Genomic DNA, 25,995 nt, shown 5'->3' with positions numbered 1-25,995 from the left:
GATCCTCAGATGAAAAATGATACAGAAGCACAAATTATTATCATTAGGGCTTCTCTGGATTTGAATGCTGTAACCAGAAACACTATTACCTTTTCACAGAAACATCTCAATCTTTCTTGCAGCTTGCAGAGCTACATGCTATTTTACTAAATGTACCATAAACATACTTTCACTTCTCAAGTTAATCACAATTACCTTACAGGAGATTAACACCATAAAGCACTTTCACAGCTGACGTGTCTTTAAAAAAATTCCCAGAGTTAAACTTGTATAAATAATGTAAGTGACATGGAATATAATTATTAAATGTTGTCATTTTAGAAGAAAATTAATTAGCAATAGCTGTAGCTGTCTTGTGTCTATTTAAGCAGCGTGCATCTCAATTAAAATTTAATTGCAACAGATTCAGTCACAGCAGGGAAAAGTGACGGAAATGAGAAGGAGCCTGATCCTATATTGCCATCTACAAGAGAAAGCGTAGTAGAAACTGGGGCGGGAAGGGGAGGAGAGAGGCAGGAAGGTAAGAAAGTAAATTCACAGAACCATGCTGCTGCGCAGTCAGGGTGCTCGGCTCCAGTGGGGGTTCTTTGTTCACAAAGCAGCTGACTGGTATCAGACACCAGCACAAACAGAAGTAAAACCAGCTGCTCTTGGAAGAGCTATGTGCCCACATACCCAGTGTGGTATGACAGCCAGCATCGTTCTCCACGTTACTGTACCCTTCACTTTCAGTGCCTCCTTGAAGTCATCCTGGAGAACCCCTAAAACCCTAAGCAGAACCCAGAGGGGCCTTCCTTAAGGAAGAACCAGAAAGATCGTGAAGACAAAGTCCTTCTGAAGCTTTAAGTCACTAGAGGTACAAAGATTTGTTTTGAAGAGGAATAACCCCCTCCAGGTGACTTTGAGAATCAGCTGGGGTCCTATATGGCTTTGGATATCTTCTATAACAGAGGCAAAGCATGACTCAGGTATTGCCATCATTCACATGTGGAGGATTTTGGATGTCCATGACAAGATGTTTTAAAGAAATTATACAGCCAGGAGGAGTTAGGTGCCCAGCCCATCTCTGCACACAGGAGGTGTTCCAGAGTGTCCCTAAGAAGTCCGGCAGTCAATTCACTACGCTCTTTTGAAAATACTGACTTATGTCTTAACCAAAGTATTGAAAACAGAGCTTTTCCTCCATCATTCATTTCTCAAGATTCAAGTTATCTACAACTTGCTTACTTGAATGAATAATTCACATCTCAGACAAAAAGGGAAAAAAAAAAAAGAGTTGGCTGTAGGTGTGTAGGGTGCAAATTATATTGGGGGGGAAAAAAAGGTGCAGAATCCTGAGTTAATTTATGACAAGTAAATAAAACAGGAACCAAAAATGAAATGTTCTGGCCTTAAAACTTGGGCTAATTAGAAAATACTTGCTGAATATAATATCATTGAACTACATATATATTCTTGAAATACTTCTGTTAGGACTTATTCAGCTTCCAAATGAGACAAATATATTCCCTCCAAATTCCCAGGACGCATTCTCTGTCAACCTGAAAATCAAGTTATATTGTTTCTGACTGACATCATAATTATAATGTAAATTTACAGTACTTGATCGTTTTGTTGATGATGCTAAAGTCATAACAGAATCCAACTCATTCTCCTACCAGTATGCAACTCTGCCCAGTCATAAAAAAATGTTGCTTTCTGCTGTCAAAAATAGGGATAGCAACCTGAAATGGTATGTTCATATTAAGTATTATAGAGTTAGTGGTGATGATGATAACAGTAATAATCACAATAACAGTACTGTCACAGTCTTATAATGCTGCTAAGGTATAAGTATGATATAGCCACAGTGAAATTAAGATTTCATAAGAATTTTATAAACCTGATCTGGTTTTAACTTAAATAGAGACAATTTAACTGCTGTTTTATTGTCAAAGGCTTAGATTAAAAGTGAAAATAAGCACGCACACATGATCTAGCATAAGAGTCTGCAGTTATAACTCTGATGGAGCCAAACCCTTCCTGGTAGTGGCAGATGGTATAACACAACATGGGAAGTTCAGGCTGGACATTCAGAAAAGCTTCTTCTCTAGGAGGGCCATGCAGTGCTAGAGCAAGCCACCCTGAGAGGCTGTGGCATCTCCATCCTTAGAGGTTTTCAAGACTCCGCTAGACAAGCCACGGCCAATTTGACCTGGTGTTGATGGCAGTCCCCACTGGGGCTGGATGCTGGACTAGAGCCCCCCACAGGTCTCTGCCCCCTGAAATCTCTAGGATTCTGTGATTCTACACAAGTGGAGTTGAGAAATCTCAATGGTCTGGAAGATCATCCAGTTAGCTAAGGACCCACTGCTGCTGCTGCTTAAAATGTTCAGCATCAACCAGTTTCAGAGTGCCTATTCCAAAGGTCACTGTCACTAAACTACAGGGAAGCTGCCAGGTTTACCACTGTGTCTTTTTGCTAAAAACAGTCTCAGCTACCCATGAAGTAATGTGAGAGAACCTCCATCAAAGGTGCAACTGATGATGAACAAGCTGAAACATGAATTCAAAAATATTACTTCCTTCTTTAAAAACAAAACAAAATAAAACCCAAAACATTTCACTGGAGAAATATTTAACTTTCAAACAAGATGATCAGCAACTTCTTTCCTTCTGCAAAACAATCCAAATCTGGAAAAAAAAAAAAAAAAAAAAAAACCTGCCTAATTTACAAAAGTCTGCAATATTTTTATTAAAGGTTATCAGATGTTTTCTATCTCAGCATAACTAAAGCCCAAAGAAGAGACAGCCTGTTCACTGGAACGTACCCTGATCTCACAGATCTAACGCATGAAGCACGTGCCTCTCTGTGTACAGCACTCGTATACAATTTATATGTAAGTTTCCTGAATGTTTTCAAATACGCTGAATAACAGGGTGCAATTTTTTAAATCTCTGTTCAGTTTTCTACATATTTTTTTTATATATATATATCTATATATCTCATTACATGCAGGTTTTTCTCTGTGTGCTTTTATCTGCTACTAACTGGGACTTGAGGCAATTCTTGTTTCAAATGTTTTTCAGCTCACTGTAAAGCTAAATGCATATAAACTTCAGATCCCGAATCAGACTGCCGAGCATACCTTTTATCACATTGCATTATTTGGTCTTCATTTAGCTGTCACAAAACCATTTCCTTTCGTCTACAGATTAATTACAGCCTGGTGAGGTTTCAGCACAAATACCTTTGCCTATTGGAGCCTCTGCAAAGACACAGTGATTCATGCAGTATCTATGCCTCTGGAAGGGAAAATAAAGCTGAGGCAGGACGTGCAAGCTGTGAGTGGATCCGATATCAAAAGAGCTGGAGCCTCCAGTGAACACCCAGCCACACCAACACAAGTAAGTTTCTGCACAACTTGTACAAGAGCCACAGCAAAACATGAACCACCGCTTTAGTTCAGCGCTAAGCTGATTTAGCTACACCATTCATCCATCTAGGACTAAAGATGACAAGGCAGGAAGCGTCACTCAGTAATGAATTATATGTGACACAAAAAAGCCACAGGTGTGGTTTGAGAGACTATGCCTGCAGCCGCTGCAGCCCTGGATTCCAGTTAATTGCTGTAAGTAACTATGGAAAATGGACAGTGGGAAACTCCGTAGAAATGCAGAGAGCAAAGCAGTCCAAGAACACATTCCCACTTGTTCAAAGCAGCGAGATACACCATTTAAACATGTGTCAACTGTATCTGATGACGACCATGTCAGTATATTAGGTCTGGATGGTTAAATACAAAGGGCTCGATTCTTCGCGGTGCCAGAGCCGTGCTGTCAGCGAGCTGGCCGCCGCTGCCTGCCTCGCAGCTGCCTGCTGGCCACAGGCAGAGCTTTCACTCCCGCCGCTCGCGGCTCGCACACTGATGCAGTCTGGCAGTGCGACGCGGTCCCTGCCTTCCCCCTGCTCCCACGGGCGCCAACCTCTGCAGAGTCTCCTCTGCCGGCCTGGGATCAAGGGGGTTGCCTCGAAGCATGGTAAACCCTCTGCTTTCTGCCACTTTCTTATTTGGGGCATGCTGGAAAGTTGTTCTCCTTTTAAAGCAACGGGGATTGGAGAAAGGGAAACAAATACGAGGATTTTTACATATTAAAAACCCAGCTACACATGCTACGTAAGCCAGAGCTTCTAATACCTAAAATGCGACAGAGCAGGTCCTGACTTCTGATTGGGTCTGGATGCAACTCTTCTGTGGCCTTGACAAAGTCACCTCTCTGCTACGAACTCCTGGCAGAACCATCCCGACAGTCCTTCCCTGCCAACTTCGTCCCGTTGCGCAAGAGGAGCTGTTTTACCAGCTGCTACGGGTGTGCATAAGGCCACTTGTGTGGCCTGTTTGGGAAATAAGGGCTAAGCAAGAGATTGTAGATCCAGTTGAACTCATCCTTACAGTCTCTGAGAGCTAAATATATCAGCAAGGTTGATGTTTGCTCACCTTTTCTCTTTAAGAGCAAAATATCCTTACTCTGGTGGCAAGTCAGCTCAGCCTCCATTCTTACCACGTGGGAAACCTCTTGAAGTGCTGACTTCAGGATAAAAATTTCTCTGCAAGAGCCCTCAAAATGAATGCATCCTTACTACACACTCTGATGTGTCTACCTAGTCTCTAAAAGAGAGTATACTGGATACCCTGAAAAACCTCATATGCATCTGATCAGACATACAGAGCACAGAGATCTCAAGACCAATGTTTGCTGCTTCCTCAGCGATATGCAGTGTATTTTTTTTCACTCTTTAGTGGAGAGAAGCTTTGTTCTTCGGTTGTCAACCTACTGTCCCCCCAAGAGAGGTCCATCTGCTGTGTGGGGACCCTGTGGCTCTCGGGCAGGTACCCAGCGAGCTCCACCCAGCCACCAGGGACAATCCCAGAGCAGTATTCTGGCCTCAAAACCACACAGAACAGCTAGTCCTTTCCAGTGTGATGTCCTTGCCAACAATAATCAACTGGTGTTTTGGAGAAATCACCAAGAGAGAGGGTTTTTTGTCAGGCTTTAAATGGTATTAAATATTTGCAGCCTTCTTCAGTAACAAAGGATACAAAGAAAGGGGAAAAAAAAAAAAAAGTCCTGCTTCTTTAGTTGTTTTTGCTGAATTTAGAAAAGTTCCTGGATCAAAGCTCAATAAGCTGCGAGTTTATGGAAGGCACATTAGCAATGCTTAGTGAGAAAAAATTACTGAACCGTGTAAGAAAGGCAACCGACCCAACCCAGAGGATGTAATCAATAGACAAATTTCAGGAAGAACAATTCACCAAGAGGAAGTGGGCTGAGAGCCTTCAGACAATTCAATGGGAGCCACCCTGAACTCAAACCCAAGGCAGGCTACAGCGTGCAAAAGCACCAACAAGAGGAGATATATTTTAATTCATTAGATCATATTTTACAAGAAATGGAGCCTCTAGGGAAGCCATTATTCTCATATAGATGTACTCCTGTGAAACAGAAGAAAAAATACCTAGACTCCCTGATGCGAGAGGTCAAACAATTACAATTTCCTTAATTTCATATCCAGTTGGGAAATTAAACAACAGAACTATGAAAGCTTTACACTTCATTTTGAGGAAAGTAGCAATTTAAATTAATTTTTTTAATGTTATAAGAATTGATGAGCGAGTAGGGGAGGGGGCTTTTCCCCAGTGACCTTCCCCACCACCCTTTTTAAACAATCTTGCTCATTCAATGGAAAAATAAATAACTAAATCAGGGGAACACGAAGTCTTTCATGAAAGAACGATTCCTTTGCAGACAAAGCGCCAAGTGTTGCTTTGCATGAAGCTGTTTTATTTCATTAACAGTCTTCTCTGTACAACTCAGCAAGCTTTGTCCACAAAGTACTCAGAGCTGGGGGTTTTAGTCTTTGGAAAGAAGCAGCATCCTTTCCTGATGCTACGACATATAGGAATGCCATAGGAAACAGGAGACCTGTTGTCCATCTAGCCTTGGGCTATGTCTCTTTCAGGGCAGCTCCCATTAATCTCAGTGGGAAGACTTTGCCTCCTCTACAACCCATGAGCTCAATCATGGTCATGCTTTTCTGGTTCCTACAATGTTGGAAAAATGTTCAAGGGTTTTATTTGTAAAGAACTTGCTCAAGATCCTGCCCTTGAACCTGGCTCCTTCTAAGTCTGGAGCAACTTAGCTTCCCATAACACAGGATGGACATGGAAGAGAGAGATTTGGAGGGTACACCAAGAAGCCTACATGGTTTCTGCACTGGCTGCAGTCACAGTGTTCCCGTAGAGCACTATCGGCAGAAAGAGGTTGCAGTTTCGAGTCACATGCTCCTCTCTCGGTGTTACCCAGCACAGGATATATACAAAACTTGGTGGCAGCAGCCAGATAGCAGAAGGTACAGCCAGGAAGAACATGTGATTAATAGAAAAACAAGCTAATGCTTGACACAGAGCAAACAGGCTCAGGATACTGGACTGCAGGACAAAACATAACCAGAAAAAAAAAACATTAGCACTTTCACAGAGACAGTGAAAACAAAAATAGAGTCTACACATACAGCTGGCCATCGGGGATAAAGATGAGAAAATGAATTTAAAACCTTTTTTAGTGTTTCGCTAGGGAAAAATATGAATAAGAGGGGGGTTTATTCCAGAATTAACCCATGGAACATCTGCTAGCAGAGTTCAATGGGTACTGTTATCCTGAGGCTCGAGAGATTATTTTTTAAAACTTTACGCCTAAAACCAGCAAGGCAGTAGAACTTACATGACAGAGCTGCAAACTCTGGCACCCACATGTGACTTTGCAGACATTAAAAATTTTCTAATTAAAGATGAGACCATTTGCAAGACAGATGATTCCAGTTTACTGGCAAGCCCATTGGGAGACATGACTGAACCACAGCTAAAAGCATGCAGGGAGCAGCTCGCAGGCAGGCTAGCCCAGGACGGTCAGTTTGTGTCCCTGGACCCTAGTACAAATGGTAGAAAGAAAAATCACCCAGCTGTAAGCACCTAAGACCCAAGTAGTTTGTGTCCTGATGCCATAGGCAACTGAAGAAAAGGCAGCTGTACCTACAGCTAGGGGACATAGAAATGTCCAGTCAGAAGAGGAAAAAATATCAGTCTGACATTTGCAGGCTGCAAAACTCTTGGTGTACATCTGCTCGGACCAGCCCCTGGGGACCAGCTCTCCTCCTGGAGCTGCTCAGTGAGCAGTTCAGCTCCAGCTGCAGCGTAATCCCAGTTACTGCTAAGCAGCAGTATCACACTGCAGAAGCAAGACTAAATGCGGATGACGTAGTCATCCCATGGCAAGGCCAAGTGATTAAAAAAATAAAATAAAATAAAAAGCCTAAGAGACAGTATTATTTAGGCTGTGTAGGAGCTGACATACAGTATTACCTCCAGTGGCCTGGGAGGTCAATCAATGGATTTTTTTTTATGTACTCTCCGGCACACATTATCTTCAAATTTATGCCCCACTGGCCATCACAAATGCAGTCTGTCCCAGCAACCAAGGAGGCAGCTTACACCAAACTGCGCCTGGGATGCTGTGATCCCATCGTCCCTCCTGTTCCCATCTTCCCTCACATTCTCTGGCACTCACACTAATGCAATTACAGTGTCAATCAGTTCAGAGAACTGATCCAGCCAAAAAACTGATTCTGGGAAGAAAGGAAAAAAAAAAAAAAAAAAAAAAGATCAGTTTTCAGCATCTGAATGTGTATATTGTATGACCACATGAACGCCAGAATGGTAAAGATAGAAACAGGGCTGTAAAAGCTGGATCAGTTTATGTTGCCTTTGACCAACACCTTGCAGGGGAAAAATCGTAAATACATCCTCTCACACGAGCAGTAGAGACTGGGGAATCTTGGTGCAAGTGGATTGGCCAGGAAAGCACATGCATGTGCCTCCACAAGGCACCTGGGACAATCTTTCAGCCCTCAAAGGTTGGCATTTGCTCTGGGGGACTCGTGATGATTTCCAGACAGGGCATGTGGGCCCTGAGTGCCCTCTTGACAGAGCCCCTGAGAAACTGCCGTTGACCAAGAGCATCCCCAAGTGCAGCAAGTCTGAAAGTCCTCTGCCTCCCAGGAGAGGCAACCAGGCAGCAGCTGGAGAACAGCACAGTCAGCAGAAGATGTGCAACGCTCTAACTACTCTGCATTAACCTCTCCTCATGAGCTTTATTGTAACTATTTATAAACCACTAACCACGGGTTTTAACAAAAACTGCAAACTGGATAGCGTGACTTTCACACAGAGCTGCATTCAGGGAACTGACGGAGCCAGTAAGGCACTCCTCCTCAACAGATGCTCCTTTGGGGACCTTCTTCTCCTTGGCCCAACAGCCCACTTGCTTCATTTCAGGCTGTAGTGCTGGAAGCTCCCAAGGAAACTTCTGGGCTTTGAGCATCACAAAATTTAAATTTTTGCTTAAAAGTTAAAGTTCCCTAATCCAAAAGATTACAGCTTCTGGCAGGGGCAGTTGAGGTTCTGGTTGTTTTTTTCATCCCAGTGATAGAAATCCATGTCCTAAACGTGTCACATCGCACAAGCAGCAAAGTGTGCTAAATGACTAAACGACTAAATATCTAACTCTTTCCATAGTCCCTTTAAACTACCATCTCCCTTCAACTAGGGTCACCATGACACATGGATGTGATGGCCCTGCAGGTTGAACCTCACCATTTTTACCCCTGACCAGACCCTGAACCAACAAATAAGTTCTACAGAGCTTTGTTTCTTCACCTGTGAAATGAGGAAATCTGTGCTTACTCATCTTTGTTAATATTCTTTTGTTTGTGTTTTGTAAACGGTCTTAAAGAATATTTATCCCACTAAAGGAGCACTGTGCAAAGTATTTAAAAAGTTCCTGCAAAGTACACTGCGTAGGATCCATAAAACAACACTGCTTTTATCTCTCTCTCTGCGTGCCGCTCCATCTCCTGCGTTAGCATAACAAAGATGATGATGTTTAGGGCATCAAAACGGATTTTTGGAGGGTGAAAGAACAACAGCCAGTGGCTAAATGTATATGGCAGCGGAGTAATCAAAGCAAAGGAAATAGATCAATGGTGTCTCAAGTAAATCTCAAAGTTTTCCAAATGAAACATTCTTGAAAACTGATATTCTCACCCTCCTAAATCATTGTTCATGGCTGGAAATCTTGCTTCCAGAAAAACATTTGGCGTCCCTTTTTGTGCAGTGAGGTATGCAAAGAATAAAAATCCTGCAGCCCAGAGTTTTTATTGTGGTTTCTAAAACGTTGCACTGCTGGAAAAACTCAATGGAAAGTGCAGTTTTCTGTGGATGGTGGAGAATTGTTTTTTCCACGCACACATGCAGAGGGTTTTGCTTGCAGGCTCCGAGTGCAACGGCCGGGGAGGAGCGGCTTTCCCCCCGGACAGCAGGCAGGGTGTGAATGTGGAGTCAGTCGCTCACCCACGCGCCACTCTATTTCCTGGATTTAGTGAGTGGTCTTTGTTGGAGCTGAAAGGCTGCAGCTGGGGTGGAGGATACAAGTTCACCAGGGGTTATTCAGCTCCAGACAGTCTTCATAAAAGCACAAGTAAGTCAGAGCAAACTTTCTTAATTTTTTTTTTTTTTTCCTCCCCCAAGCAATGAACTTCTGAACTCTGTTATTGTGAGTCAAGATATGTCAGGACAGTAGAGGACTGCTAATTTGCACTTCGCTGATCTGCACAGCTCGTAATTCACACACACACACAGAGCAAAACGGTTTCTCCATACTTCACAGCAAAGATTTAATAGTAGAGCGTATGGCCGAGGTCTCCTATTACTTAGACAGTTATGTTTTCCAAAACACACAACAGTACGTCTACTATATCTGGAAACAACTAATACTTTAAAGTGCCCTGTATGCATCAAGCCCAGGAACAAAATACATTAGGTGATGTATTATCCTTTCTTTTTTATTATGTACCTTTGCTTCATCACTAATGAGTGGAACTAAATCGTTCTTGCAGCTGTGAGTAAATTCACACAGGGGCAAGTTTCATAAAGGGGAAAGCTCTAAAATACGGAGGTCGCAAAGCAGAAAGGGAATAACTCGAACATTTCTGGTTTATTGACTACCTGCTGACAACTGCCTGGGCACCTCCATTTAGCTCCTATCCAAATGGTGACCTTCCGAGCAGCTTCCCCAACTGAGCTCTGCTCCGGCAAGACTCCAAATCTTAATGGCTTTACAACCTTATTAGCACATTACAACCTTATATGCGACACATTGTATATGCACCAACATGCACATAATGGAGGTCAGGAGCCTCCTGTCATAAGAGACTTTCAATGGAAAGTGTCAGGTTGTCTACACTGTAAATATCTGCGGCTGTGCATCAGTTCAAGCTAACCACTGGTGGCGTGGGTCAGAAAACTGCCTAATTTTTCACCAGCTGCCTGGGCAGACAGTTGAAGCCTCCAGCTTCTGCCATTCCCAGGCAGCCCCACCTCATGAGCTGCCTGCTGCAGCTGGGAGCCCAGACGCCTGTCCCAGGATGCTGACAGGAGCAGAAAGCTTGTGAGCTCCATGAGTCCAAGATCTACATGAAGCTTAGGGGGGCTTTAAGCCCCATGCTGTGGGAGTCAGGGCAGACAGCTGCTCTCTTTCATTTTGGAATAATCAGCTAAAACCAGTTCTTTTTTTTTTTTTTTGTTCCAGAGGGAAAAAAAAAAAAACCCTATGGAATTTCCTTTCCATGAGACAATTTTAAGAGCTTTGTTGAGAAACAGTGAATTTTCCCAAAATATTTCCCCCAAAAGCATAAATATCAGTTAACACCAGCTCCAATTATATGACAATTCCTTTCTTGTCAGACAACAGAATTTGAGATTCATTTTATCCTTGGGCAAGTCCCTTTACAACCTTTTTTTTGCTCCCCTTAGCCAAACACGCGAGCTTCCAAAGACTGAAGAATCCTGCATGTGAACTGCCTGGAGAGAAGGTGGTGATTCATAACACAAGGGAAATGTGTGATAAAGCAGAGTAGCTTATCCCAGCTGTTGAAAGGGATGTGTAGAAATCCATGCAGCACTAAGATGCCAGGTTTCCATTTTCTTCGGATATTCAAAGAGAGAGATGAAATCTTTGCATCCTGCCAAATTGTAGCCCAACTGGAATGTGTGCTGTTGTTTTGACAAACTGCAGCTTACTAGAGAAAACTTAATTTTCACATCATAAAGTTTCCTTAAGCTGGCTTCAGGCTTCATACTTGCAAAACCTCAGCTATAAAAATATTACTCAAAACCAGGAAAGTTTAGGGACACCGGCACAATTCTGTGTTTGAGCCACATCTCCAAAACCTAAAGCCTGGTTCAGCAGCTCTCAATCATCCCAAGCAGCACTTAGATGCATGGTCTACCCAAGTCCCTTGTTGCTTTTCAGTGCATGTTAAATATATATGATTAAGTCATTCTGGCTCAACACAAACCAGAGGTTAAGATCCAGTTTGATCAATACTGGCTGTTCTCTCCTCCTCTCCCCACTCACATACACACACACCCCTACAACAGCTATCAGGATTTATGGATGTAAATCATAACAAAGGAAGACCGATTCAGGGGACCAGCAGTGGTTGATTACTAATTATTTCACCTTCATTTCTACATTTCCAAGGGAGTTTTACCCTGGTGAAAGTCCCCAGCCTGGCAGCTCTGGAAGTCATTTGCAGACATGTCTGTGCTGTGAATGGAGTGTGTTGGACACCTCCAGGCTGGGGCTGTCCAGTCCAATGCAGCCCAGTACTAGGCAGCCCAGTCCTGGCAAGCTGCCAGGACATTGCTAAACCTGCCTTATCACTCACTTATCTGATGCTAACTTAGAGGTGCTGGAGCTGCACTTCACCATGTGGCACAGACCGACGGAGCCCAGCTGCAATGCTGCCCTCTCCTCCTGGCCCTCACGAGAGATGCCAAGGACACAGCTCAGAGTCACGGCCATTCAGTTTTCTGTCTTGTCAGAGAAGAGTGACAAGAAATCATTCATCCAGGGTGGACATACTGCAAAGACAGCTGATTTCTCTGGACATCCCAATAAATCCTGGGAAATTTGTTCTGCATTAGAATACAGTATCCTGCAATGCTGGCAAGTGGCCGAGACCTTAGGAGACGTGTGCCTCTAAGTTCTGCAGGATGTGGTGGGACACAGGTGGGGACCATAACTCACCAAAAATCTGACCTCAAAAGAAACTCCATGCACACAGCACTGTGAAGCAGCGGTCCAATTCCAAGGACAGGGAACCACAAGTCCCCATTCCCAGACACTATTATCAGGTGTCCCGATACCTCGAACTGTCCATCTGTGATTCAGCTTCTTAACCAGTGCATCTGGCATAATAATGCTCAGGCCTTTTTTTTTTAAATTGTTTTGAGAGGTGTGGGTGGAACGTACTTGTGCAAGTATTGATAGGCAGAGCAAACAGTCCTTAGTTATCACAACCTTCAGTCACTACTAATCTGGATTTTCTGTGAAATGAGAAGGTAACAAGGGAAAAACTTCCATCACCTATGGCCAATGGTCAATTTTTCTAATAAATGTGCAAAGTAAATGAGTGAATTATGTACCTCCAATGATCAGCTAGTTCATCTATAGCCTATGGCAGCTAACAATAAATAAAGTATTAACTTTTGCCAAGGAAAATAACTGTAAAAAGAAGATGATACAATTTTTCCCGGGAAGACAGAACACAAAAGTGACTGAGAGCCACGTTAGCACCCAACAAAACAGAAAGCAATAACAAACTGTAACAAGTCAGAGCACTTCCTACTCTAACAGGTAAATAAAATAAACTTCTGTTGACACAATGCACCTTATGACAGAATAACTCTTCCATTACTTATTCATTCCTTTTTAAACCCCAAGCTTGGCCTCCGACAGATCTTGCGGAGAGACATCTTATTTATATGTAAACAAAAATAGGTACTGTTAGTATATGCTGTGAGTATAGAAGGCCTAAATCCACTCTTGTGGAGTGCCTAGACTCAAAATCAGAGGTAGCACACAGTTTTTACATGGAGTTATAAAGACACTGAACTATAGCACATCAGCAGCACTTGGACTCCCGAAGCCATTAGTTGAATCCAGGGAATTTCTCCTATTGAAAGTTTACATCTGTGCAGACCAAACTAAAGAGCTTTCTTTGAAAGTTGGAAGAGATTTCACCAAAATCTAAATGAACATTATAAACATTTACTCTCAGAAGCCCTCAGTGCTGGGCCGAGGAGCAGGAATTACAGGAGATCAAGGCAGGGCACTAGTATAGGAGAAATTCAGGGTAAAAGTGCAGGAGAAGACACAAGGCAGCAGAGAAACTGTGCAACCCTTCAGTACAATTAGCTAAAATCTCTCCGGCCTTTAAATGCTGCTAAAGAAAACGAATAGTGCATTTCAGATCAAAATAATCTGATTCCATCGTGCAGCTTTCATGCACACACATTTATGTGTTTTCCCATATGGTAGAAGAAGAAGAAAGGTGTGTTCCTTGCACTCAGGCTGACTCCCTCTATTCGGGCTCCTCTTCATCTCCTGCCAGAAGGTGGTTTTTGGTGCTGGTCTGTCCTTTTGTGAAACGTCTGTTTCACGGTAAAAGGAGAGCGGGAAAGACCATACACATCTGAAACTCTTTTGCAGTTGCTATGGGGAAATGTAAGGAGATAAACTACTGCTTTATTAATCAAGCATCCACACAGGTCCAACACCGTTAGCAAATTAATCCTTTCGCTGCACAAGCTGGCTCAAGATTTTTCATTACCCTCAGCAGATAAGGAGAGAGGGCAACTTTTTTTTTCTTTCTTATACTGATAAAAGTATACTTACTGTGCCTTATATTCTGCCACACTGCATGGGTTGGCTCTTGCAAGCCGGGCCTCTGGGAGCTGAATTTCTGCAGCTCCTGCTGGGACTTCATGGCTCCTACCCATCTCTCTGGCCCTTCAGCTGTAGATTATCAACCCAGACTAACAAAGTGGAAATACTACAAATGCTCCAGGTCATAATCCAGCCCTGCTGTGCAGGATTAGCTCTAAAATACCAGCCTGGGAACTGGGTGGTACAGATACACCTGCAAGGGGGTAGAGGAAGGACGTGAAGCTGCAGGCACACATCAACATTTTGCAAGGATGCTCCAAGACCTCTATCACCAAAGAAAGTGGCCTGGACTGCTATGGTGACCCCAAAACTTGCTGCAGTTTATTCTGAGGTGCTCTTTCCCATAAGCCCTTGTTCATGACCCCCAAACACTTCCCCCTGTGTGCTCCAGGCCGTGGCTTTGCAAAGATGTACTTCACTAATGGGGTTCAGAGGAGTTTGCAACAGCAGTTTAAAGAAACCTGACCACGTTTGCCCCGTCCTCTTCGTGAGGAATGCATGGCTGGAAAGTCTGCCTTGTAAATCGGTAGGGCCCACATCTACTAATAGAGGTGCAAAAGTATCATGAATCAAACTCCAGAAAAAAAAAACAACTATGTCTCCTGCAAATGCTATTAGTGACCCCCAGCTGCATAATTAAAATTCTTTTTTAAAGTGGCCGCAGAAATGAGGTAGGGAAGAATAGTTGATAGTCCTGCACAGTAGTGAAACCAAACAATTTTTTAAAAATAATTCTGGAGTCATACTGACAGAAATGATTTATTTCTGCTGAATGGAAACCACTTAGATTAAGGTGGCAAACTTGAGGTAGCTTAGTGGTTATGCCGCTCTCCTGAGACGAGTGGGCCTGAGCACACATCCACGCTTGATCTGGATATGAAAAGTGGTTCAAAGCAAAGCTCTCCTATCCAGAAGTGTGCTCTCACCACAGCCCTCAGTGACGGGAAAGGCTGCAATGAAGACACAATTGTTTTGACATTTCCCCACATACAAAATTCTGTATGAAAAGCGTTCACCAAACTAATCCAGTTCTGTGGAGTCCAAAACTGCATTTTTCAGCAAAGAAAATATTCATCCTCATCCAGAGGAGAATGAAACCCTTCAGTGGTTCTTTCTTCCCACAGACTGAGAGAGGATATAATTCAGAAATTTCCCTGAAGCACACAAACACAGACCTCTTCAGGGACAGCACGAGCAATACAAAACACATTTAAGAACAATTATAAAAGACACTTTCAGCTCTTGTCTCATTTATGCTCCAAGCATGCCAATGCTTTAAAGTTTTCTGTCCTCCCTCTCCTCAACAGAATAGCTGTGTTGCCAGTGTATGCTAAGTGCTACAGCTGCATTTGTTTCTCTAATTACATGAATCTGGCATCTTCCCCGTGCCGAAGATAAACTACCATTTTAGTTGAGATGCTCTAACTTGATTTACACAGCTAGTTTACCTAATTTTCTAATTTAGCCCTTCAAGATAAGGAAAAGCAAAACGCATTCAAGAGAGTCGCTCTTAAGCACAAAGAGTAGAGAAATGAACCTTTCCTCAGTTACTGTGGAGGACATTTTAAAATGACAGACAATGCAGTGTGTTCTGCCAGTAGGAAAGTGATCCTTTGACCTTAGTTTGCATTTCAAGTGAAGTGAAAAGCAGGAGAAGAAATGGGAGTTTCTAAAGAAAAAGTTAAGGTACAGTATTGTAGATTTATAAAAGACCATAGACCATGTGCATCAATGGGATCTTGTTTGTCCCGATTTCTTTGAAGCAAAGTGGGAGATTTCTTGGTTTTTACACAGAGCTGCAGTGTAACTTTGATGTCTGTTCTAGAGACCATAACTGAACTAACCCCCAAATGGTAACACTACAATGCCCGGATGAGGAGAAGTGCGGGAGGTAAAAGGAGGTCCTGATCAAAGAGCGGACACTACCGACCCGGCCGAACTTTCGATGCCAGCGGGGCCGTCTGGGCTGAGCTGCAGCTCGCGGAGCTGCTCAGCCCCATGCCCTCTCCTCCACTGCTGTGATACCAAGAGCTGCTACGTCACACCCAGACGCGGTCCACGTGTTGAGGGGCACCGCAGTTTTGGTGTGCGGCTTGCGTGCCTCTGCATCAAATACATAAAAAACAAAAGGCATGATTTGAAACTGGCCTTAATAAAGACTCTGAAAAACTCTGGCTTTTTAATAAACAGGGTTGTGCCCTAAGTAGTGAGCAATAGGACTACTGCTGGAAGAGCATCCCATGCCTAATACATCACACTGTCAAAAAGCTTCTCCCATTATTCAACTGAAATTTGCCTTCTCTTAAATTTCATCCCATTACTTCTAGTTACACCCCATTGTACCACTCTAAATAATTCTTCATAGCCTTGGTGTTTACACCCTTCAGATATTTGTAGATTTATATCTCAACCACCCCATTTGTCATCCTTTAGCCAAGTTATCCATATTCAGCTCTTTCGGTCTTCTCTCATAAGTCAATCCCTCAAGCTCTCTTGTTACTTTTTTTTTCTGCTGAACTCTCTCCAATTTGTCAATCTCTGTTGTAATGAAGTGAAGCAGACCTGAATGCATTACACTTCCTGCGGTTACCAGTGCTACGTCTTTGGTCCCAGCTGCCTCCTCACCACAGGACGAGCACCCAAACCCTCTTTGGGTCTTTTTAGGTTACCAAAGGCGGCAAATTTGCAGCCTTTTCACACTCAGCCATTGATTCCCGAGGACACTGGTATCCCAGTAGATGCTTCTTCCTAGATGTCTACTCCTCTGTTTTTTTCCCCCAGATAGATAGTCTAGGTGTTTTTCTTACTTGAATCCCATTTTGAAGTGCTGTGCTGCTGCTTGTGTGCTCTCCACAAGTGACCTGGTAACTTCACCAAATGCCAAGTCTGGCTGCCACGCTGCTCCCAGCCTCAAGGGTTTATCCCTCCATCCAGGAGGCCATGCTGGAGCACTCCCTCACCATTGCTTCCACTTGCCTACCAGGTGCCATCACAGAGCATTTCTATGCACCACCTCTTCCACCACAGACTTTCAACCCACCAGGAAAGGGGAGACCACACCAGGGCCTTCCCACCGACTGGGGTTACATACTTCTGTGCTAAGCCAAATACTTTGCTTTTAAAAACAGCCTGGATGGTCACAGAAAATGCAGCACTGCGCCGAAGCCTAGTGCAAAATGAAGCGTAAACAGATGACATTCCTCTAACACCTGCGTCTTCATAAAGCCAGCGCTGTTCTTCTCCGTCCTGTGAACATGTCCTGCTGCACAGTTCCTCCAACAAAATTGTCTGGACAAATAAGAGGAGGACTGCTGAAAATAGCTGATGGGGGCTAAAACCACAACTGAACTGGCTTTCGGCTGTGCAAGCACAAGCCTCGCAGCAGGACAAAAGCCCTGGAGAATAACCCTGGGCAGCAGAGCTCGGCGTCGGGGCAGGCGCCGAAGTCCCCTCCACTGACGAGGGCAGACCCCTCAGAGGGAGGTGAGCAAAGGCTCAGATGACTTCAAACAGAAGAGCTGCCCTCCAGCTTTCCCGGCTAGCACATGGTCCTGGCTACTGCTGGTCTACCTACAAGGAGACTGTGGCCACTGAGTGCTTTTCCAGACCATGGTCTGACCTATCTGCACATCCTCAGTTTGAGAAGATATCCTGTTAATCTTCAGTTCGGGCTTACAGCAGATGGGCACTCACTTATCTTCAACACATTCACTCTGCCTCATATTAACACCATGTCTTCACCACATGACTTTTGAAGAGAAAAGCTATTTTGCATACCTATTAAAAAGTCTCTTTTTTTTCCTAATTTTAATTTCCATTCAGCATCTAAAATCATCAAGTTACAGTGCTGCAGACAACCATCTAATAGGAACTTAGACACACTTAGGCGTGAATGATTCATTCTCCTGTTAAGAAAAAGATGACATATACACTCACATTATAATAAGCCCAGCTTCATACAGACAACGACAAAGCAAAATTATTCGAAAACTGTGACAGACACTTAGGTACCAAAGCCATGTCAGGGATGCATTTGAAGCCAGGTGGGACCTATCAGCTCCAGCTCAAGTCCTCTCTCCCTACAGCAGAAAGTACGGTGAGGAAGGACAAAAGCCGACCCCTCAGGAAACAGCTAAAAAAAGCATTCAAAAACACACAGCAAGCTCTGGCAAGAAGTTTGCATTTGCCATCACTTAAATTAACAGCAAAGGAATCCCCAGGAGGGAAGAAATTTGGACTCTGTCCAACATGCAAGTGTGCTGCGTGAGGAGCTGTGGGGGGAAAAAGAGCCACACACAAGCACTGTGGATTCAGAGGAAGCCAGCACACACACCTCCAGCAACCCTGAACTCTATAAAGGGCAGGAGTGTGTCGGTTATTTACTGGACTTGACTATGTCGCTGGGTATCGGGAGAGTTTATTGCAGGTGACCTCAGACAGAATTGGCGCTGCCATTGTTGGTCATCAGTTTGCCACGAGCTGTCTTCAGAAAACAAAGGGCTTTTACATGTTCAAAAAAATCAAGTTATCTTAAAATGTCTCAAGAGTTTACAAAAACTGAAATAATCTAAAATATTGCAGTTGGCAATATAACTAACACAGCACTGGGAATAGTTTCCTTGCTATCTTACCCGCTGGAGTTGCTATCGCTTCACACACAATGCACGGGTCACACTGGCTTCCAGAAGATGACTGCTGATGTCCAGTCAGCATCCGTTTAGCTTATGACAGAAAGGACAGCTGCTCTACTCTTCCATAATGGCCTAAAGAATTATGATGTATTCTGGATTGAGTCCTTCTAAAACACCTAAACAGATGGGTTTTTTCCCCACAAAACTCATTACTAAGTTAAGAAGTAATTCAGCCATGTGAATTTAACTTAAGCTAGTAAATCTAATAACATCTTTCTAAAAGCAATAAAATGTTCAGACCTTAATCCTTTTAATTCACTGTTTATCCCCTTGGCACCTAGACTATTTTTATTCTAGTCACTTTTGCCGTAATAAAAAGTTAATAAAAGAACGCAAGTTGTCCGACGGGTTGCAGAACTAATGAAGACTGGTTTCCTACAGGTTTGGTGTCTTACATCCCTTCTTTCCCCAGTGGTATTTACCCTAGCTCCCAGCAGGTTATCTGAGAACCTGTCTTTTCAGGTCTCCTTCATGTCCCTTAACTACATGTGAGCCAAGAGGCAGCACATGCCGTGGCTGGCTGTGAGTTAAATGTGCTTTTGCACTAGCTCGCAGGTCTAGCAGAGCAGAGAGCTGCTAATTTCACATTCCAGCCTCCTCCTCTACAGGGCACTGGCTTTTCCATTGAAGATCAATGAATTTAAGGCAAAGATCTCCCTTAAAAAAACAAACTGTAAAAGGTCTATGAACTTCCCACATAATAATATGATAGTTCTTCTGCCTAAGATAATCCATCCAGGCATCGCTACTAACCGGAGCCATAACACGTGTCCCACAAATGCCCTGAAAGATAAGGTGATCTTTGCAGACCACAGGAAAGGCGCTCTCAGATAAGTAAAGGGCAGGGAAAGCATTGCTTTCTGAGAAGCCCCATGGGAAATAACCAAACTTACAACCACCTCTTTCATAAATCAAGGTGATCAGGTTCAGGTAGCTTCTCATGTGCCACCATGACAATGTTACGAAGGAAAGGTCTGTCGCTGCAATGCAAGTCCCTAACCTGGTGAAGATTTCCAGTTTATAGCAGCTATCTTGAACAGCCCCTGCATACTTCTACACAGATAAGGCACACTGGAGAACATGTGTATCACTTGTTGCCTATCGAGGGCTGCAGAGTAAGTGGTCATTCTGCTCTAGCACAAGCTCTGGATGGTTTCAACGCGTAGCTCCATGTCTAGCACATTAGCACAAATGCGTCACAGGGGTCCACGTGAGAGGGAAACAGTAACACACATGAGATGGGAAGAAAGCCCTCTTCGTCACACTTGATCTCACAAGGCAGACATCACTTGCGAGCTTTTCCTTATGAACTTGTGTTAGAAAGAGCAGCCATGCTCTCTTGATGAGGGTGCCAGAGCTGCAACCTTTACCAGTATTTCCAAGGGACTAAGTCAAGCTACCCTCTTGAGTACGCCTATCATGTGAAAACACTTGGTCACCCATTCTTCTGCCTGTAGAAAGACAGATTAGATATGGATTCAGAGCTTCATACCTTTGCTGTGACAAACATGCTCCAATGGCCCTACGCAACATCCTTACCCACGGCAGCCCAGGGCAGCAGGGAGGAGAGGGCAACCTGCAGCATTGCAACTTAGGATCTCTTCAAGGAGGAGAGACATTTGGGTGCTGGTAATGACTCCAGAGAGCTCAAAACCATCCCGTGAGATGCTAAAGGTGGGTTAATGTTGACAGCAGCCGTGCTGACTCCTCATCCAACTCTGCTGCCAGATGTAGGCAAACAGTTTTCTGCTCCAACTCCTCATCTTAAAACCATATCTGAGGACTGCGGGTGCCTTGGAATTGTACCTTCCACCTTCCTCTGCAAGCTCTCCCAAGGGAGGAAGGCTGCATTTGGATGGCAATAGACAGGAATCCTTTCTTGACATCCCTTCAAATTACTGAGAAAGGCAACCAGTGCCACCTGACTGCACATTTAGAAAACTGTACCCTGACAGAGACGAAAACACTTCCTTAGATACATCTGTTATTCACTAGGACAAAAACTGGCCTAGCTCCAAATATGGCCCAAATTCCCCCCTACCTTGTCTCAGTGAGCAGCACTAGCCTAAGATCAAGCAGTGTCAGAGCCTTGTTGCAAACAACACAACTCAGTCCTGAACATAAAAAAAAATCGCTTAAAAATTAAAATGTGGTTTTTGTGAGTAGAGGCATCATTATGCCTGTTTTCTCATGGTTTTCTGCCATGTTTTTACCTTGATACCACGTAGTCCTCCCACCCTGCTGTAGCCCAATCTGCCTCCTGTTCTCCAGCAGTCTCCCTTGTGATATCCCCAGTGGGAGATGAGGATCTTCCTCCCTATGGACACAGGCTAAATATTTCAGCCAGGCAGGACACAGCACTTGCTCTCCCTTAGGCTGGTGGCCCAGCATGGGCACTTGCCATGTCCCAGCAGTATTTCTGCCACTACAACACAGCTACTTGCTGAGCCCAGTTTGAGCACTGCAGTTCCCCAGTAAACATAAGAAACTGGTGAGGAAGGAGGTTCCAGTCACAGCAGGACTTTTCAGACTGATCCGTCAGAGACACGGCCTGGTGGAAACCCTGCGCTCGCATGGGATGGTGCCAGCTTTTTTTCTGAACACTGTACACCTCATCATTCAGGCATCACACTCATAATTACACCTAAATGTGAAACACAAACTTTCTATTATTGTCTGGTTTTCATAGAAAACCAATAAATCATTCATTTCTACTGGAGAGAGAACTCCAAGCCCAACACCCAAGACACAGGCTGGGATCCAGCCTTTCAACATGGTCTCAAATCTAAGCTTTTGAGTAGAATATGTATGCAGACCCGTCCAGTCCCCAGTATGGCCATTATGGCTGCAAACTGGGACATCAGTTGGCATACCCAGCACCTAAGGTCCCAGGCTGGCAGGAACACCACCTACAATTACAAGGTACAGCTGGATGCAGGCGCTTGCATAAATCCCACTCACAGCAGTGTTTGGGTTTTTTTTATAAAAAAAAAGGAAAAAAAGGAAAAATAGGAGGAATACAAATGAAATATGATGAATTTTCAGCAGAAGTCTAGAATGTACCTACAGTTAGCACACGTAGGCATGCATGTATGATCCCTTGTACCAGCTGCTCTGGTCTTCTCAGCCCTCACCATTTATCCTTTATTTTAACATAACTCCCCAACAGTTTCTTGCTTATCAGAGATGTGATCTGAAGTCCTACTGCCAGACCAACTCAAATGCTCTTTTCTGCAGAAATCCAAGCAGTAGGCTTTCCCAAGCCGTGGGGTTTTTTTTTTTTTGGTGCGGTGAACTTAATAGAGCAAAAGCGCTGGCTGCCTCCTGCCCCTGCTGAAATCAGGAGCAGACCTCCTGTGGAAGGCCGCCCCAGGGAGCGGCTCTAATGCAAAGCAGCCTTTACCACCCATAGCAGCCCCAGCGCCAGGCTGCTGTTGCCACCTCTTCTTCTGCCACATTCATCCTGGCACCGCAGATCAGGAGGAGGAGCGGCATCCCGTGGCCACGCTGTCGAAGTGACACCCAGGTATCTGATGGATGGACAGGCTCTGACCTCCTGTCTGTACGCAATTTGGCCATCAGTGGGAAGGCTCTGCGTCACTGCAGATTGGGGGGACAGTTCAAAGAACATTTTAGAGGCAAATCCCCTGAGAGCCGTTCTCGCCATGGGAGGGACCCAAGAGATCTGGATTAATTTGCCTGTTGGCTTTCAGTTTACTTCTTGAGACCTCGCAGTAAACCGCTTAACCTTGTAGGCAATAAAGCGAGATGCCAGCATTTTCAGCTCATACTATTCACACTATGCTCTAATCTAGTTTGCATGTCCGGTCCTGTCATTAGCTGGAAGAAACATTAATCCAAGACAGTAGAAAAGAAGGAGTGAAAAATTGTTTCTGGAAACGCAATGATTCTAATGGCAAACGTTCGTTATCTAGACCCACAGCCGAGTTAAACTGAAACATATTATATTCCATGAAAAAAAAAGTTTTAACCATATGTTTAGTCATTTGTGAGCTCTTGATCCTAACACACAACATAAGCTGCAATATCAGCGTCAAAAGTGCCTGATTTAAAGCATGAGAGGCAGAGTTACATGAAGTCAAGTTAAAATCACTTCTGCAATTTCACGGGCAGAGACCTTCACATGGAGTGACAGGTAGAGGGAAACACATCCCAGGGACTGCGTGGGAGGGGAGAAAGAGGAAAGTTTATTTCATTAAAAGTTTTTCTGTGAGATTGGCTAGGGAGAAGATGATATAGCTGGGGGGAGGACTGAGACAGCTAAAGAATAACACATGGTATGCTTTCAAAACATACAGCAACATGTGACATTCGTCTGCAAGTCTGGCGCTGAGGAGCCTGTGGTCTGGCAGCAGTGAGACTTTCTGCTTTTTATTTCTTAAATCATCACAGGCATTTGAACTAAACCCCCCACCTAATAGTCTGAAGGGAAGAACATAAAATCGGATTTTACGTACCGTACTCTCAGTCAGCCATTGTTCTCAGCGGATTTTTATCCTCCAACTCAATTCCCACATCATTAAAGTGATGCTGTCTCTTTAAAACACAACGCGGTGCCGTGCCAAAGCCTGCAATAAGAATCACTGGCACCAAAACAGTCAAAGCACAGAGCTTAATTCTCTACTTAATAAGACAATTAAAGAAGAGTATTTGGATACAGCAGCCTGCAAGTACCAACACAGAGCACTGATGTCTCCAAAGGCATGTTGATCTGAAGGCTTTATCAGAAAGCATCTGTCGCAACCAGATGCCATCAACACCTGAGAAAAGTGGGAAATAAAGTGGGTTAATGTGGCTGCGATACACACAAAGGTTTGCACTGCCCAAGTCCCTATTTATGAGCATTTTAGAGGGTGCATGATAAAGTGCCCTGATGCAAAAATGCATGTACACTAAAATAAACTAAAATATACGTACACAGCTGCCTTTGTTAAAAAAAAAAAAATATCTTGTGGAAATAACCCAAATTACAATGAAATTAAAAGTGCTGTGTATTTGGTATCTTCACTGCCATAAGCATAGGAAGGTGTATAGGAAGGCTGTTTTCAAACATGGTACTTTGACAGATGCCTTAATATACATGGATGAATTGAGGTACACAGACGAACACAGGCACCAGTGGAGTCTCTTGACCATATGTGCCTCTAAGTTTCCAATCAAATAATTCTCAAATGTCATCTCCTAGCAGGCTTCATCCTGCAGAGCTGAATCAAAGCTAGAGAAAAAGGTAATGGCAGCGATATAAGAACTAATTAGTCATTTGATTAGCTGGTGAGAAGACAGGGTGCTGCAGTTCTGTGACCTAAAAATGCCACCGATAACCTTAAAACTCCATCTCAAGGGTGTCCAGAAATCTGTAACCTCCAGGGAGAGAGGAAGAAACGGGTGATGACTAAACTCCATTAGCTCACACGAGATGTTGAAATAGCATAGACATTAAGTTGAGGAGAGGTGTGACATTTGAAGCAATCAGCCGGCAAAAGAGCACCTGCAGCACTGCACTTTCTTTGAACTGCTGCACCGATGGCTCCCGGTCCAGCCTACATGGGAGGTTCGTGTGGATGCGTGATTTAGTACACCCAAAAGGCACGCCGTTTGGCACCCGAGAAGCACAGACCTCATCCTAGCAACTAACAACATGTATCAAGAGGAGAAAAAAACAACAAAAAAACCAACTGCTTCCCCTTCGTTACAGGAGAGCTAACATCCAGCCAGCCCCAGGGTGGCAGCCCCTCAGCCGCACCATGCCAGGAGAAGAGAGCGGCTGAGGAAAGGAGAGAAAAACCACTTTGAAGAGGACATCCTGAGTAGTTGCCTTCTTCATCTCCACCAGAGGGTCCTACATTGCACTGAGAAGATCTGCTCCTGGTAAACCCCATAAACGTGCTGGTTATTCCACATGCAGCAACAGGAGGGGGGACTGGCATGAAGCCAGGAGATCCCCTTAGGCTGCAAAGTTGCATCTTCAACAGCAAAGGAGGAAGACATCAAAATGACCAGGGCTAGGAGTCCCAGGTTATTTTGTGCCCCCTTCCTTCAGCCTGACAGCTGGGGAGCACATCATCATCTGACTGCACCCAACACACTAAAAATTTCCAGCCTAATCTAAGGCAGTGCCTCCCTGGCAAACCATCAGGCGGTGTGGAGGTAAGCAAGGTGACCTGAAATGGGTCAGCCCAGAATGGGCAGCAGAGAGTGACGCCAGCCCACTGTCAGTGAGTTCCCTCCACCAAGAAAGTCCTGCTCATCTCCCACCTTCAACAGCTTGGATGGCGTCTGGCTCTTGGGTATCTCTACCCTGAGAAGAGATTAAAGGAAACAAATGCCTTGGCAAAGATCCCCTGCCATCTGCACCTCTGGAAATGCCCTCTGGAAAGCAAAGGAGGAGGATCCCTCACCTTGCATGCTCCTGGGAGAATGGTGCAACCTCCAGTGGCTGCCGGCACTGCCCCGTTTCATCCCCGTCCCCTCGACGCAGATCCAGACCTGCCTTTCACCGCCCACCTCCTCCCGTGTGCTTCGTCCCAGAGGGATGAATTCACCTCCAGCGCCAGTGAATTTCTCAGAATAAGTCCAACACACAGTTTAAATGTTAGCAAGCCCTGCCAGAGGCCTTGGAGTAAAATGCAGAAGTAGGAACATTTTCTTAAATAGAAAATAGAGATTAAGAGTGCTGCAGCAGGGTCAGTCATTAGGTGCAGGTTTTGCTGAGACAATGCAACCCCGATATGTGCAATGTTTTCCCCTTCATTCCCTTTAAAAAAAAATTGGGGCAAAGACCCCAACAACACACACAATGAATCAAAGGCAAAAAAGTTAGCCATGGACATGGTTCAGTTATACATGTAGTATGCTCAGCTCTGTATTCCCTTACAGTTCTGAGAAGGGAAGAGCAAAGTTAAGAATACGGTTACTGCAGTTTACGAAGGAATTTAAGATTTCCAAATCTGACTTATTGTGAACTGGAAGAAAACGCCAAAATGCTGAAATTCTCCACAAAAGGAATTTTAAAACAATCACTTGGAGCCTACTGGAAAATCAGTTGTATTGCTACTGTATTTCCTACAATGGAATTATATTTTAGAATTCTAAATAGAAACTTATTTCAACAAGAAACCTGTAAAAAAATGAATTTTAACACTTTCAGAAAATCTCCCATCTCTTTTTTTCTGCCACTTTTTGACAAAACTGACCTGATTTTGCAAGAGGTTTTAGCGTTGATGACGCCAGATATTGGAATATGACTCCATCAACAAGCCCTAGTCAGGAAATACCAAAGCTGTGGTTGCCAAAGCAACATAATTAACCTGATCACGATACATACACTGTGCACCACTTCCCAAATGGCCCTTTAACACCCAACTAAATCCTTGGCTTGAATGGTGCATCAGGATGA

The 25,995-nt window shown here is 44.0% G+C and overlaps 1 protein-coding gene across 5 annotated transcripts in view; it reads right to left on the bottom strand.

The window, feature by feature from the left end:
• Positions 1 to 25,995, bottom strand: part of GLI2 (GLI family zinc finger 2) — a 197,109-nt gene that overhangs the window by 162,641 nt on the left and 8,473 nt on the right. The window contains exon 1 of one of the 5 annotated variants that reach the window (XM_087733426.1): positions 13,837 to 13,920. The exons of the other annotated variants lie outside the window; for them this stretch is intronic. The gene's annotated coding sequence lies outside the window, so the exon portion shown is untranslated. Of the gene's footprint in view, positions 1 to 13,836; positions 13,921 to 25,995 lie in introns of those variants that run through there. 5 annotated transcript variants of the gene reach the window in all.

Source organism: Nipponia nippon, unplaced genomic scaffold, assembly GCF_047370975.1.
Source record: "Nipponia nippon isolate SJK-2023a ecotype South Korea unplaced genomic scaffold, ASM4737097v1 scaffold_5, whole genome shotgun sequence".
Lineage (NCBI taxonomy): Eukaryota > Metazoa > Chordata > Aves > Pelecaniformes > Threskiornithidae > Nipponia > Nipponia nippon.
The sequence above is the reverse complement of the archived record's forward strand: the minus strand, read 5'-3'. Positions and strand labels throughout refer to the sequence as shown.